At 38.6% G+C, this 17297-nt stretch overlaps 1 protein-coding gene across 17 annotated transcripts in view; it reads right to left on the bottom strand.

The window, feature by feature from the left end:
- Positions 1-17297, bottom strand: part of LOC126236282 (transmembrane protein 94) — a 538855-nt gene that overhangs the window by 356809 nt on the left and 164749 nt on the right. The gene's annotated exons all lie outside the window — the stretch shown is intronic.

Genomic DNA, 17297 nt, shown 5'->3' with positions numbered 1-17297 from the left:
AATCTTTTTTTTTTTCCTTCCTCCCCCCCCCCCCCCACTCAACCAGAAACACACATCACTAGATGTGAGACAAAAATGTTCTCCTGCACTTGTAGCACTTATTTTAGTCACATATGTTTATACGATCACTTTGTGATTACCCACAATCAGCTACAGGAAATAAACATTCTGTTAACCACTGAAGACGCTGCAAAAGCCACTGCTTTGCTGGATGAAGGTTGCAGCATGTGTTGTGTTGCAGAAATTTTGAAACTACACTCTCCAAGATTTCCAGAACTGTACAAAAGGTACAGGGAAACTGGAGGCTATGCAAGGAGACCAGGATCAGGCCTGAGAAGAAAAATATCAGTTACAAATAACCATTTTTCACATCAAGTTTTCCACAACCATCACACTTGCTTTCTAAGCACAAATTCAACTATACGTGCAGTTACATCTATACACTGCAAATCACTGTGAAGAACACTGGGAGAGAGTACATACAACTGTGCCAATTATTACAGCTTCATTCCCTTCCATATGTGGATCGCAGAAGGAATAATCACTTAAATGTCTGTGTGTGTGTTGTAATTAATGTAATTTACTGTTTGCAATCCCTATGGGAGCAATACGAAGGGGGCTGAATTGATCATTTAAATTTGGTTCTAGAAACTTTCTAAGCACATTTTCATCGGATGGTTTGCTTCTGTCTTCACATGTCTGTCAGTTCAGATCTTACTACATCTTCATGACATTCTCCCATTGGCTGAACAAGCCTGAGACCATTAAGGCTGCACTTCTCTGGTTCTGTTCAATATCCCCTGTACGTCTTATTTGGCATAGATCTCACACTCTTGAGCAATATTCTAGGAAGGGTTGTATGAGTGTTTTGTATGCGGTCTCCCTAGTATTCTACCGACGAACTGCATCTAGCACCTTCTTTACCTACGACTGGAACTACATCACTGTTACATTTCAAATCCCTACTAATTGTTGCATCCAGGTATTTTTCGGAGTTAACCGATTCCAGCTCCAAGTTGTTGATCACTGATATTATCATCACACAATACTACATTTTTTTCATTCTGTGAAGTGCAGAATTTTATATTTTTGAACAACTAAAGTATGGTGCCAATCTATGCACAACTTTGAAAGCTTATTAAGACCTGACTGAATATTTGCACAGCTTCTTTTAGACAACACTTCCTTAGAGGTGATTGTATTGTCTGCAAAATGTCTGAGTTTACTACTAATATTGTCTGCAAGGTCATTACCATACAACACAACAAGCAAGGGTACCAACACATTTCTCTGGAAAACATCTGTTGTTGATTCTCCATCCAAGATAAACTAACTGTGTCCTCACATCCAGAAAGTCTTCAATCCAGTCACAAATTTCACTTGATAACCAATACAACTGTACTTTGATAATAAGTGTAGATGTGGTACTGAGTCAACTGCCTTTTGGAAATCAAGGAATACTGTATCTACCTGCCTGACTGTCTTGATCCCTGGTTTTCAATATGTTATGTGAGGAAAGTGCGACTTAGCTTCACATCATCTATGTTTTTGGAATCTACATTATTTGGATGGAGGTGGTTCGACATACCTCATTCCACTTGAGCTCAGGACCCCTCTTGTAGACAAGTGTGACCTGTGCTTTCTTCTAACTCCTGGGCATGGTATTTTGTTTGAGGTATCCACACTAGATTATAGTTAAAAGAGGTGCTAACTTGGCCACAAATTCAGTATAGAATTTATTAGGCATTCCATTCGGCTCTGGAGCTCTATTAACTTTTAACGATTTCAGCTGTTTCTCAGTACCACTGATGATAATATCTATGTCACTCACATTTTCAGTCGTACACAAATTAAACTGAGTTTTTCCTTTGCAAAATTACATTAGAAAATGAGGCTAAGCATTTCTGCTTTTGCTTTGCTACTCTCAATTTCATGGAAACTGGTGTAGGCATGCGTATTCAAATACAGAGGTATGTAAACAGGCAGAATCTGGCGCTCTGTTTAGCAATGCCTACATAAGACAACAAGTGTCTGGCGCAGTTGTCAGATTGGTTACTGCTGCTACAAAGGCATGTTATCAAGATTTACATGAGTTTGACCGTGGTATTATAGTTGGCGCACAAGCGATGGGACACAGCTTTTCAAGGTAGTGATGAAGTGGGGATTTTCCCGTACGACCATTTCACGAATGTACCGTGAATATCAGGTATCCAGTAAAACATCAAATTTCCAACATTGCTGCGGGCAGAAAAAGATCCCGCAAGAATGGGATGAACAATGACTGAAGAGAATCTTTCAATGTGACTGAAGTGCAACCCTTCCACAAATGCTGCAGATTTCAATGCTCGGCCATCAACAAGTGTCAATGTGTGAAACATTGAATGAAACATCACTGATATGGGCTGGGCTTTTGGAGGTTAAGAGGGACTCAAGTTGTATGAAAAGGGAATGTGAAGATGCAGGAAAATGTGTAGAGCGTGTAGCAAAATTATCTAATTGGATAGATAAAAAATCTACTCACCAAGCGGTGGCAGAACATACATAAAAAATGGTCGTAATTGGGAAGCTTTCAGAGCCAGTGGCTCCTTCTTAAGGCAGAAGGGTTCAAGGGGAAGGAAGAGGAATAAAGGAAAAGGACTAGAAAGGGCTAGGAAAAGGAAGGAAAGATTGATTGTTGGGTTGTTGGTTTCCTTCTCATCCCGTACAGTAAGTCTCCCCTGACCCATGATTCTGAATGACTTTCCCGAAATCTAACCCTTTTCCTAGACCTCTCCAGACCTTTTCCTTCACCCCCTCCCCCTTTCCTTCCCCTTCAACCCTTCTGCCTGAAGAAGGAGCCACTGACTTCAAAAGCTTGGCAATTATAATCGTCTTTCATATGTGTATTCTGTCGCCAATTGGTAAGTAGATTTTTTATCTATCCAATTAAATAATTTTGTCAATAATAGAGTGTGTAGCGAGTCATAGATGTTACACTAAGAAGCACTGTGTCAGCTTCATTCAAAGATGGGTGAAGATTTAGTTTTACATTAGTATTAATTTTTTTTCTTCCAGGGAACGATGCAGCGACACATCCTAAAATGAAGAAAAATAAATACCTGTAGAGTGTTAGGTACCATATAAATATAAGAAAGGACAACAACTCAAGTAAATATATTTTTAAGTTTATGATATGTATAAATGTGATAGAGCGAAAGTATGTGAAGAAGAAAACAGTTGCAGTATGTCAGGTATCAGGATGCTGAACTAAGGTTGAGTGCTATCAAATAATCAAGGGGACAAAACCTAACTACTGTGAGCATTGACTACCCGTCATAGCATCAAACTCCTGAACTACAGTGAAATTTTTATGCACGTTTGTTACTTATGTAAACAGAGTTTTAAGCTCATTATATGTAAAATATTGTATTTATGATACAACTCTGTAATCCTCAGCATATGAAATGGTTATCCTTTATACAATGAACAAAGCAAGTAACTATTGAGATGCACTTTTAAACACTGAATAAATATTGAATACAATTGGTACTGTCAGATTTGAGTTGTGCTTATAAACAACAAACTATCTTGTTATTGGGATCACAGTTAAGTCTATTAACTAGATGTAACTGTGCACATAAATGCCTTTCTGTGGAATTTCCACAACCCTGTAGTGTGTAGATCCTTCCTAGAGAATGCTAGAGAGGCGAGGCCACGCATTGTTATCAGACTGGTGTTTAGTATCTATTGTCGTACTATTGTTTATTTCTTTGATTCTTTTTGAATTGATAAATATGTTCCAACAAGAAATCATTGTAAATTGAAATGAAATGTTCATCAATTTATGCTATAAATGCAAACAGTATCTATTATTGTATGAATGTTATATGAAGCATTTATAACCAAACGAAAGTAAAATGTGTACTCAAATAATTGGAATCAAATAATGTGATGAAAATGTATATGAGTGACAATAATGGCATGTCAGCAAATGAATAAGATAAGTGTATTTTGTATTTGTATTTGTATTTTATTATGTTATGTGTGGAGTATGTGGAAAGGACACTGCAGAAACTTTATGCAATGCAACTGTATGAAAGACGCTCAAAAATAAAGCACAAAAACATATGAAGCCTGGCTGCAAAGTGTTATGTGTAAGCATGTTATGACTGTACATGGGTGTACACATGGTAAATTAAAAATGGCAATACCTCGTGCAACATGAATTCTCTGTGTACGATAACATCATAAAAGCAACACAGAACCTATCTTGTCGATGGATGTCAGTTGTACGGCTGGTCTACCTACTGAATACATGAGAGCAACGATGTGAAATAAATTCTTTGGCCCCCTGATATGGAAACTAGTTGTCACCACAGCGAAGATTTCACAAAGGATCAAGCCACTGTAAACACACAACAAAGACACTATAGGCTCGTACTGAACATGTGAGTGCGAACTGTGATGATAACAAATGCAGGGCTGTGCGTGCATACTTCACAAGCTAAACACTGTGCACATGCTGACTGACCTGACAATAATGGGACTATGCAGTTACAGCATGCACTTTGTTAGGAGAGAAAACTTATATATGTATGTGTTAAAAGAAGCTGACATGCCCAAATAAATTGTTAACCATTCAAAGTAACTCCGAATACTGATTTATTTCCCCAAACCACATTCCACTTCTTTACGAGATGGGTTACTTGGGGTTTGCAGCCACTCTTCTTTACTCGATAGCCAGCTGCTGGAAACTCTCTTGATTTATTCTCCATCGAATAATGCTAGGTACAGGAACTTTCAAGCCTCCTTCTACTAGTGAAATAAGCAGCCATACAAAGTTTACGTTTTGTCAATCAACAATGTATTTGACTTTCAAGTACAATAAAAATTCTCGCTTTCAACATAATACGTAACTTCAGTAAGTCTCTCTTACAGTCATATGTTAGAAACAAATTGATTTACATTTGAAAGAAAGTCTGCTTAGACACCATGACTTTCAGAAAAGGAGATTGGAAACACGTCTTGCCTCTAACAAGGCTGAGTCAAGAGTCTATATGAGTACTTTTTCAACTGTTCTTGTTTCACAAAACAATAGTCAGTGACACATTAAGCACAAAGCTGCATATGGATTCCATGGTTCTTCCATAGACACTCACTAACACATTTATGAATTGCCCGACAGGATTTTACCATCCCACACTCGTATCTAGAGTATCATGTGTTCGAGACGGTAGAAGGCTACAATACCACCCCCCCCCCCCCCCCTTTCAGATCGAATATGCGATATTTTACACATAATCATTATTCACATGATATCACTCATAATAGCATTTCATATCTTAACAGTATAAATTTCTTACATATTTTTATATACATATCTTTCCTTTGAGTAACAACTATCTGTCCTTTCTTGAACAATCTTTCGCTTATTTTTTCTCTACTCTTTACTTATTTTACTTTGTTATTAAGACATGAGCATTTATTCGTTGCTTTGGTCAGCTAAACTAATATTTATTAATTGCGAGGACACTCTTTCTTTTACTTATTTATTTATTTTTTTTTTCAATCATAAACTTCAGGTGTTTAGGACACATGAGCAATCTTTTTTCTATTCTTGAAGTGTGACACTCATTTACTTCCACGAAACATAATAATGTTAGTCGTTCATAGAGTTTACACTTTCCAGAATAATTCCTATTAATTTTGTCACGATAATATCCACTTCTTCTGCTATCAGCACTTATTCCTTGCTTGTGGGTTGAGCTTATAAGAGCACTTCCTCTTTCCATTCTGGCAGGTACACCCCTTACAAAACATCGCTATTTTTTAGGTCACAGATTGTCCTATCTCTACGTAGGTACATCTGCCCTTTATACTTAGTAAATGCCGGGTACACCCCCCTCATCCTTTCTGTGTAGGCCTCATGGTTCATTACCCTAATATACATTTCTATGTATTCCATAACTAAGTATCTTCTGGTAAATCTATAAATCTATTTTAAACTTCGCATTCATTGTTTAATATATCATTCATTCCCTAGAGTCCTCCTCTACTTATCAACTTCTATGCTTTCAATAGATATTATGTCTATATATACTACTTACGTCCCACTATCCTTCAGTTCATCAGAGTTTTTATTGCATTGACGTTGCTTAGTGATTAACCTGACTAATTCTACCCCTCCTTTCATTTTCTTTCTTTGCTCATGCTTCTCTCTCTTATTAATCCATTACTCATTACTACTTTATAGTGGTTCATTATGTATGTGCACCTCTCCTTATGTATATTCGATGTAGAACCATCATAACTCTCCATATATGTGCACATAATTCCCTATGTACACACCTTTTCTCCTACAACACCTGGCGGTTTTCACATTGTAACAGGGTTTGTCTTATATAATTTAATATTTATGTAGAAGTGTATATTTGTGTATATGTGGATGTGTGTTCGTGTAGTCTGATTCTTCGGCCTTCTTATCTAAAGATAAGATGTTGGTTTTTAGTAACCACGGAAATAAGGAAGGACTTCAGCGTTAGAAGTTTATGAATACGGAAGGAGATAAAAGTTAGACAGGTCCTCAAGATGAGAAGTAAGAAAGGAAGAAACTGATGTGGTTGCTAGGATCAAAGAATAGAAAGAAGATAGCCCCACATACAGGAAACCTTTACCACCCCCCTTCCTCAGGATCCCTACCTCTCAGGTACTCAAGTGAGATGCCGCAGGAGGTTTGGTGTTAAATCGTCTCCTACAGATCAGACTTGTCCCACCTTCACCCTTTGAGGTCCCTGAAGGAAATCCTAGCACCCCTATGGAAACGGCAAATGAAGAAAAATCAGGCACACTTGTTTGTGCAGGTTGTTTGAAAGGTGTGATGTGTGTTTTGTGTTAGTCATTATTTATCTGTTCTTGTAAATCAAGCTTTTCGCAATAATACCCACACCTTTCAAAATTTATACAAACCGTCCCATCTATATCACATATCAAAAAAGGTATAAAATACTCTATACAAAATAGAAAAGCTGTACACTTCAGTATAACAATTGTTAAATTAGTCACATCATATTATATTTTACACAAACATAATATTCTATTCAATTTATTTCGTCTAGACATCACTTTTTTTGTGATTCTCTTAAGTTGTTCTCTATTTTATGGTCACATTCTTTTTTTTTTCTTTTAAGCAATAAGATTATAGGATAGTTTTAGATTTTAAAGGAATTCGGTGCAGGGAAACTATTTTGGAAGAAACACTGAAAACAACTCGGGAGCCAATGGTTGTCACTCCGTCCATTAACTTAGAATGTTAACGTCCCTGGGGGATATACAATTTTTATCCGTTGCACTGTATTTCCCCTTTTCTAATCCAGTTGTGTGATCTACTAAAAATAACATCTTAGGGTGGACCACTGTTTGTACCCAGTGTGGTCCCTCATATTTCTGAAAAAACTTATGAGTCTCTTTCTTCAGAGTTGAGCTGGGAAGATGCTGTTTTATAAGAATGAGGTCATGGACTTGGTAATGAGGTTCCACAACCTTTCCACTATGCTTACTTACTGTTTGTTGCGCCTTTTCAATCATATTTTTAGAAATTATTTCCTTATTTACTTCATAATTCACACTAGGTTGTTCAGGCCAATTAAAACACTTAATTAAAGACAATCCTACAAAAGGTTTGCCTATAACATCTGAAGGTGTCAACCCAGTCGATAAATGGGGTAATTCATTTAGGATAAGTTCAAAGTCCTTCATTTTCGTTGCCCATGAAGTATGTTTTTCATGGCAGTATGTATGACATAATTTCCCAATTTCCTACATTACCCATTCACACGGATTTGATGATGGGTTATAATTGGATATTAACACTTGTCGAATACTTTCCCACACTAAGAATTCTCTAAATTCATTGCTCACAAAATGTGGTCCGTTATCTGTAAGAAACCGTTTTGGTTTACCTACTTCTGGAAAGTATTGTTGTAAACAGCGTACAACTGTCTGCATATTTGCTCTCTTAATAGGATATAGTTTAACATATTTTGACCAGCATTCTATGATAACCAAAATATATGATACTCCTCCCTTTCCTTGTGGAATTGTTCCAAAGAAATCTGCTGCTGTAATGTCATGTAATGATTTAGGGATAATAGGATACATTCTGTATTTAACCTATTACTCTTTTTCATTTTCTGGCAAGTTTCATAAGTTCTAATCAAAGATGCCATTTTATACCCTAGTTTCTTGAAATAACAAAATTTATTCATATGAGATATGCAGTTTTTGATTCTGAAGTGTCCATACCCTGTGTGAACATACCATACAAGTTCATCTTCCATTACCTTCAGAATACATAAATGCCAATGCTGTGATGTTACACTGTCTCTCCAAAACAAGTTATAATCTACAATTTTCCATTTTCCCAACTGATTAGGAGGTAACGAGTTCTGGATATACATAAAAAATATTTCAATGAAATAAGGATAATGATGGATATTCTCTGTTATTCTTTGAACCATCCCTTTTACCCTGATGTTAGGATATTCTGCTGACATAGAATTAATGGCAAAAATAATATCAGGCTCTTCGGTACATTCCAAGTCTTCCATTCCTATGGGTGGTCTAGATAATGCATCAGGTACTATATTTTTGGAACCTTTTACGCATCGTATCTTGATATTGTATGCCTGTAGTAAAAGCATCCAGTGCATTAACCTACTGTTTAGTAATCGACTACTCATCGGAAAGGTTTAAATATAGATTTCTGATCCCCATACTAGTGTTTGAAACTTTTGAATACTCCACACAATTGCCAATAGTTCTTTTTCGGTAGCTGTGTAATTTAGTTCGTACTTATTTAGCTACGGCTAGCAAAAGCTATGGTTCTGTGTTCTACATTACTCGGATCACATTCTCCTTGGAAAAGTTCGGCAGCAATATCATAATGAGATACATCTGTCAAAATTTTGAACGGTTCGCCCATAACTGGAGGATGTAACATGGGTGCCTCAACAAGTGCTCTTTTAATGTTGTCAAATGCATAATTTGCACCTTAAGCCCAAGTCCACGGTACTCCCTTTTTTAATAAATGTAAAATTCTCAGGTCATTTAACTCCTGCCCTCGTACATACCAACGATAGTATCCAGCCATACCTTTAAATCCTTTTAATTGTCTTACATTTCTGGGTTGCAGACATTCTTTGATAGCTTTTATGTGTTCAGGGTCTCGTCTAATTTCCTCTACCCCTACAATATGCCCTAAGAACTTAAGTTCTTGGCGAGCAAAAAAACGATTTTGGCAGCTTCACCGTAATACCCTTCTCTTTAATTTTTTTCAGAGTCTTGCACAAAGTCAGACAATGTTCTTCCCAAGTAACTGATATTATTAGGATATCATCTACATATATTATCAAATCCTTCAGTAAGTGTCTCCCTAGTGCTTCATCTAACGCACATATAAATACGGACATAAATATGGACACAGAGATATCAAGTCCAAATGGTAATACATTGAAATGATATGATTTTCCATCAAACAAAAAGGCTGTATACTTTTTGGATTCTGGATGTAATTTTATCTGCCAATATCCCGTGGTCAAATCCATCATGCTAAAGAATCTTGCATTTTTAAATTTGGATAACAATTTGTCGATATTAATCGGCCGGTTCCTCTCCATCTCTATATGTCAATTCAATGTACGAGCTTCTAAGGCTAATCGTACTCCGCCTATAGCTTTCTTCACCACTACCAGAGGATTATTCATTATGCTGAAACTTTGTTCTATAATATTATTATCAATCATTTTGTTAATCTCATCCCGAACTGCTTCCTTCAAACTCACTGGTATTGGATATGGTTTGCAAAAGAATGGAGTGTCATCTTTTATTTTGAACTTACAAATATAGTCGCTGATATTACCTGGACAATCAGAAAATACCACTTCATACTCCATTAAAATTTTATACTAATCTCATCTTTGTTGATCGGTTAATATTAGGGATTCATTAACTTTGTCTTTTACATCAGTTTGATGTGTTACTTGATCAACATTATTGATTTTTGGTGATAATTGCGCTGTAGCTGTTAATTGCAGACACTGGCACTCCGTTGCTTGTTCCTCCACATGACTATTTGTCACAAAAGGTGTCCAGCATCTAATGTCCCATTTACCAAAACAAAGAAGATGTTCATCAGAGTTTAAGATGACCTTAAACTCTAACAACCAATCTAAATCAAACAGTATGTCTCTATTGATATTCTCTACTTTCAAAAGTGTTTGACAAATAACATATTTCCAATACTGCAGTTCACCTGAGTTTCGTATTTTACAAGTTTATCTTTTGTTCCCATTATCCCGATTATGTATACTTCAGCCACTGGCAATAATGGTAAGTGCTGTTTATTCTGTATCGAGTTAAAAAATGCGTTTGAGATGAGTGATACCTCACTTTCTGAATCTATAAATATGTTAACCTCGAATTTTCCACTGTCCCTGCTATTATAGGTTGTGGGTTCTTAGTAGCTAAGCTTGGTTTTTCAAGCAATAACCATTCCTTTGTGGGTATCTTGTGTGTAAAGTTAACATACTTATATGGAATACAACCTCCTAATGTATTTCCACGACCTGGGCCCTGGCCCGGGATCCTGGTCAAACAACGTTTTCCTCATTACTACTAATTATGGGTTGGTTACCATAATGAGGTACTGCATTCCTATTTTGTGCTTTTTGTTTATTTGTTACAAATTCTTGAGAAGTTACCGGATCTAAATTTGAATGTGGGTGTGTGAGGGTACTGGTGTGTAGTATCTGTAAGTGGTTGTTCTTTGGAGGGCGACAATGCCCAGTGGCGCAAAGAGTCGCAAGCAGGGGCAGTTGTTGAGAGGCTAGGGAAGGTGTAGGCTGCGTGAGCCAAAGGCGGTTGCGTAGTGAAGGATTTATCTCTATGTTTAATAGTAGTGGCACACAGTTATTGCACTGTTGTACTTTTGCTAAGTTTGCCTCATGCCTTTTAAAATTATTCCCGCTACCGTATTTACTCGAATCTAAGCCGCACTTTTTTTCCGGTTTTTGTAATCCAAAAAACTGCCTGCGGCTTAGAATCGAGTGCAAAGCAAGCGGGAGGTCTGAAAAATGTTGGTGGGTGCCGCCACAACTTACTTCTGCCGTCGAATATACACTCCTGGAAATTGAAATAAGAACACCGTGAATTCATTGTCCCAGGAAGGGGAAACTTTATTGACACATTCCTGGGGTCAGATACATCACATGATCACACTGACAGAACCACAGGCACATAGACACAGGCAACAGAGCATGCACAATGTCGGCACTAGTACAGTGTATATCCACCTTTCGCAGCAATGCAGGCTGCTATTCTCCCATGGAGACGATCGTAGAGATGCTGGATGTAGTCCTGTGGAACGGCTTGCCATGCCATTTCCACCTGGCGCCTCAGTTGGACCAGCGTTCGTGCTGGACGTGCAGACCGCGTGAGACGACGCTTCATCCAGTCCCAAACATGCTCAATGGGGGACAGATCCGGAGATCTTGCTGGCCAGGGTAGTTGACTTACACCTTCTAGAGCACGTTGGGTGGCACGGGATACATGCGGACGTGCATTGTCCTGTTGGAACAGCACGTTCCCTTGCCGGTCTAGGAATGGTAGAACGATGGGTTCGATGACGGTTTGGATGTACCGTGCACTATTCAGTGTCCCCTCGACGATCACCAGTGGTGTACGGCCAGTGTAGGAGATCGCTCCCCACACCATGATGCTGGGTGTTGGCCCTGTGTGCCTCGGTCGTATGCAGTCCTGATTGTGGCGCTCACCTGCACGGCGCCAAACACGCATACGACCATCATTGGCACCAAGGCAGAAGCGACTCTCATCGCTGAAGACGACACGTCTCCATTCGTCCCTCCATTCACGCCTGTCGCGACACCACTGGAGGCGGGCTGCACGATGTTGGGGCGTGAGCGGAAGACGGCCTAACAGTGTGCGGGACCGTAGCCCAGCTTCATGGAGACGGTTGCGAATGGTCCTCGCCGATACCCCAGGAGCAACAGTGTCCCTAATTTGCTGGGAAGTGGCGGTGCGGTCCCCTACGGCACTGCGTAGGATCCTACGGTCTTGGCGTGCATCCGTGCGTTGCTGCAGTCCGGTCCCAGGTCGACGGGCACGTGCACCTTCCGCCGACCACTGGCAACAACATCGATGTACTGTGGAGACCTCACGCCCCACGTGTTGAGCAATTCGGCGGTACGTCCACCCGGCCTCCCGCATGCCCACTATATGCCCTCGCTCAAAGTCCGTCAACTGCACATACGGTTCACGTCCACGCTGTCGCGGCATGCTACCAGTGTTAAAGACTGCGATGGAGCTCCGTATGCCACAGCAAACTGGCTGACACTGACGGCGGCGGTGCACAAATGCTGCGCAGCTAGCGCCATTCGACGGCCAACACCGCGGTTCCTGGTGTGTCCGCTGTGCCGTGCGTGTGATCATTGCTTGTACAGCCCTCTCGCAGTGTCCGGAGCAAGTATGGTGGGTCTGACACACCGGTGTCAATGTGTTCTTTTTTCCATTTCCAAGAGTGTATGTAGCGCCACACAGGCATGCTTTGTAGGCACAAAGATAAATACTGGCACCAAAATCTCTGCGTCAGTAAATAAATTAGAAAAAAAAGTGGAAGACGAGCCTTTTTCCTCCGCCCAGAGTTTCGACCACTGCATTTTGGTACATTATCCAACGAAGTAAATACAAATTCTGTATTGTTGATCTTCGAATGTAGCAGCATTTCAATGTACTACGAAAATCCGACTGGCAAGACTGTTAGGGATGTTTGTCAATATGGCCAACTCTACGTTCTGAATTTTTTTCCTACCTGTGAGAAGAGATGGTTGGTAATAGGAGCTTTTATGAATTGTGAATCACATGTAGTATTCTCTTTGCCATAAGATTAATATGAATATAAACATTTTGCCATGTATTGTTTCGTGTTTGCTACTATCTCATTTAAATCCTGTCTGCCTAATAAACTACGAAACTAGAGTGAGACAACAGCAAACGCGGAAGAATATACATATCATGTCATGTTTATATTCGTATTATTCTTATGTCTGATAGTGATACAGTCAGAAATGAAGCACGGCAACTGACTTGATTTTTAAATCTAAGATGACTCTAATTTCTGTGCAGAATGTAATGAACTAAAGAGGCACCTGCAAAGATTTTCAAACGGAGAAAAATTTTCGCTAAAATTTCGTTCAGAACATCATCTATCATACGCAGTCTATTATTTGGTTCTTGTTGATCATTATCAAAGAAAGCAGTAGTGTAAGTAACAATAAATGTTTCGCTAATGAAACGATTCCTCTCTATTTTTTATTTGTAAGCGGCGGTAGCGCGCACAAAAGCAAGCCACGCCGCGAGCGGCGACAGGCCGTAAACACGCACCTATCAGAATGCGACAAACAATGCATGACACAGCACAGTAATGCATTTTCAGCTTAGAGTGACGTAAACACCTATAACAAAGAGAACGGCACTTATCAGATCAAAGAAAAATAAGCAATCAATTCAAACCAGACGAAGCACGTGAAAAAGGAAGGATATCCGTATAAATACGGACGGAGCGCGTGACGCGTAGCAATGTCTACCTGGTAAACCGTAACTGCTAAGCTTACGACTCGAACCAAACTACTGCAGCTGTATCGTCATTCATTCGACCTAAATTGTGTCTCATATTACAATTAGACGAACTTTGTTTCGATTTGGAGGTGCGACCTAAAACTTTTCTCTCCCCTTGAATTTCAAGTCTCAAATTTCAGGTGCGGCTTAGATTCGGGAAAATTTTTTTTCCTTGATTTCGAGTCTCATTTTTCAGGTGCGGCTTAGATTCGAGTGCGGCTTAGATTCGAGTAAATACGGTATTCTTTTTATAGTTCGAACTTTCACTTTGGTGTAAAGTTTCATTGCAGTCCTTATTTACTGCATCAAGCGCATCAACAAAAGACAACAACTCTTCTACCGTTTTCCATCCACTATATAAGATGTCTTTCCTCACATAGATGGGCAATCACCTAATTAAAATATGTACCAATCCCTCTTCTTCCATTGACTTATCTAAGTACTTTGCTCGTGTTAAATGCCAATTCAAATATTTCCTCACAGTACCCCAAGTATTATTGTAATATTTTGGGTCCCAGAGATCTGATATAAACTTTTCTTGAGACCAGTACTTCTTTTTAAGTTTCTTTTGAAAGTCCTCCCAAGAGAAAAAATTCTCAACATTTACTGTACTTCAATCTGGGGCTTCCCCTAGAAGGTACCCCACAGCAAATCTGATCTTCTTAGAATCTTCCCAATTTTTTGGTAATGCTTGGTTAAACCTTTTTAAGAAATGGGTCAGATGTGCATCTCCATCCAGCTTGAATTTTGGGAATTGTCTAGATAACCCTGAATTAGCTCCCCATTGTAAATCATTCACCACTTCACTGGTTAATACCACATTAGGTGAAGTTACCCTTTTTTCTACTTTGTCTTGAATAAGCTTAAAGTCTCTCCACAGGTCTTCTATACCCTTCCTGGCATCAGTGAGTTCGGAAGAAGGAATAGGCGATACGTTCATGCATGTTATTCTCTCGGTAATTTTTCGATCTATCATTCACCCAAACTGCTCCTCCAAATTCATTACATTTATAATATCACAGTTAGTTATTTTCTCTTTGAAATTTCTTTCTACATTATCTATCCGTCTACTGACACCTGTAATTTGCAATTGAATGACTGGCATTAACTCATTCTGCTTATCTGCACTCTCCTGCAAAGTATACAACCCATGCCTTACATCATTATACTTAATACTGTACACTTTTTCAAAGGATCCTAACTTTTCAATAAGTTCTGATTCTACACTATTACATTTGTTCTCAATCTTAAATTCTAACCTTTTTGACAAATCCTGAAAGGTATCACTCTGTTTATGACTAAGGTCGGTAAACATATGATTTATGTGAGTAGTCAAAGAGTTTGTCAACTCATTCTTTAGATCTACTTTTAAATTCTCTACTTTAGTACTTATAGCGTTGAACTCAGTCTTCAAAGCACTCATGCCTTCACGCAGATTACTAAATTCTTCACTTTGAGAGTCGACCTTGGCACTTAACAAACCTAAATTTGTTGTTTGAATATTTAGAGTTTCCCTCTGAGCATTTAAAGCTTCACTTTGGGTATTTAATTGAGAATTTACTAAGCCTAGTTCTTTACTTAGAGTCGCACTTTGAACTTTGATTACATTTACCAACTCAGCCCAGTGAGGCACTTCTTTGCTAATTTTCATGGCCATAGCTGGGTCTTGAGTTTCCCCAACCTGTTGTATATTTTCCATACTCTTGTATGCTTTAGCTCTTGTAAGCATTTAAAACTAACTTCAAATATGATAACTACACAAATAAAGTTCACTCAACAGTATCTGGTACTACTTCGTACTAAAGTAATGAAGTTTTGTTTCACCCTCACATGGCATAGAATTCTCGTAGCATAGGTGAACGGATGTGGAGGCATGTCAGCACCAGTGAACAGCCGTTGGTTCCGGCGGCTTCAGATGTATGTTGGTTTCCACGTCTACGTCCCCACGACATGTGTGAGAGCTGTGTACTCCCCACACTGGATCTTCTTGGTTGAAATGTTCTATGCATATTTCTTCTTAGACAAATACATCGAAATCTTCTTTGCTGTTTTATCGTTGTGAATTTTTCATGTCTTCGCCATTTTTCATTCAAATTTTGCTCCATTAGATACATGAACATATTCCAATGTCTCAGAGTAAATCCCTTGTCATATTATGTTTGGTTGCTATGGAAACACATAACAGCAGCTTTTCTCGTTTTTGACTGAAAATTCCTGTTTTTTCGGTCCTTTCACACAGGTCGCCCCGTTCTATCGTTTTGATGACTTAAAGTGTGAGTGTGGGTCTGGGTTATACTGATTTATTTCCGCAAACCAGATTCCACTTCTTCACGAGATGACTTACTTGGGGTTTGCAGCCACTCTTCTTTACTGGATAGCTGGCTGCTGGAAACTCTCTTGACTTCTTCTCCATCGAATAACACTAGGTACAGGAACTTTCAAGCCTCTTTCTACTAGTGAAATAATTAGCCTTACAAACTTTACGTTTCGTCAATCAATGATGTATTTGACTTTCCAGTACAATAAAAATTCTCACTTTCAACATAATATGTAACTTCAGTAAGGCTCTCGTACAGTCGTATGTTAGAAACAAACTGATTTACATTCAAAAGAAAGTCTGCTTAGATACCATGACTTTCAGAAAAGGAGATTGGAAAAACGTCTTGCCTCTAACAAGGCTGAGTCAAGAGTCCATAGGAGTACTTTTTCAACTGTTCTTGTTTCACATAACAATAGTCAGTGACACAATAAGCACAAAGTTGCATATGGATTCCATGGTTCTTCCATACACACTCACTAACACATCTATGGATTGCCCAACAGGTACTTGTCGGTGCCATTTGATCGCCACGTCTACGTTCTTCCCACGACTGATTTTAAACCTGCACACACAAACATGTGACTTGCAGTAGGTAGGATTTTACCATCCCACACTCGTATCTAGAATATCGTGTGCTCGAGATGGCAGAAGGGTGAGTGGTTCTAGAATTTACACAGAAATTCTCGAATCACTATAAATGTGCATCTCCATATGATGTCAGTGCACAGTGTGAAAAGGGAGGGGGGTGCAATTGTATTGAATCTTGTTTCTTTTTATACTTTTCTTATATACAAGCTATATGTAAACTGAATGACTTATAAACACTGCCAAAGGTAAATTAATGAGATGTTTTGTGGCAAGGACAATGTTTTCATACACTGTTTAATATCTGTATGAAACAAAGTAAGAAATACGCTCTTCAATTTATTAATTCATGTATCTTCACCTTTTTGTTTCGTTTCAGAAAGTGGTAGTGCATGGACGTATGCTAGGATCTGTCTTCCAGCATTGTTAAAAATGTGTATTTTAATGTTTCATTAAAAGCATTATAAAAGGTTATTAAAAATAGGAACATTTATTTAGACGGTTAAGACATCAACTCCCTTCTGTTCATCACTTCATTCACCATCAAGATCCTGCGTCAAGAGGTTCGGTGCAGACAAGAAGAATTTATGCAGTATATGGAGGAGCAGTCCTGCATTGACATCGTCACAGTCAAGACTAAATAAAATGAAATTAATGTGAAGCAGTACATAATGCAAATTATTTTTATTGACTTTGAATGTATTGATATTAAAGGTCAATTGAT

This window comes from Schistocerca nitens, chromosome 2, assembly GCF_023898315.1.
Source record: "Schistocerca nitens isolate TAMUIC-IGC-003100 chromosome 2, iqSchNite1.1, whole genome shotgun sequence".
Lineage (NCBI taxonomy): Eukaryota > Metazoa > Arthropoda > Insecta > Orthoptera > Acrididae > Schistocerca > Schistocerca nitens.
The sequence above is the reverse complement of the archived record's forward strand: the minus strand, read 5'-3'. Positions and strand labels throughout refer to the sequence as shown.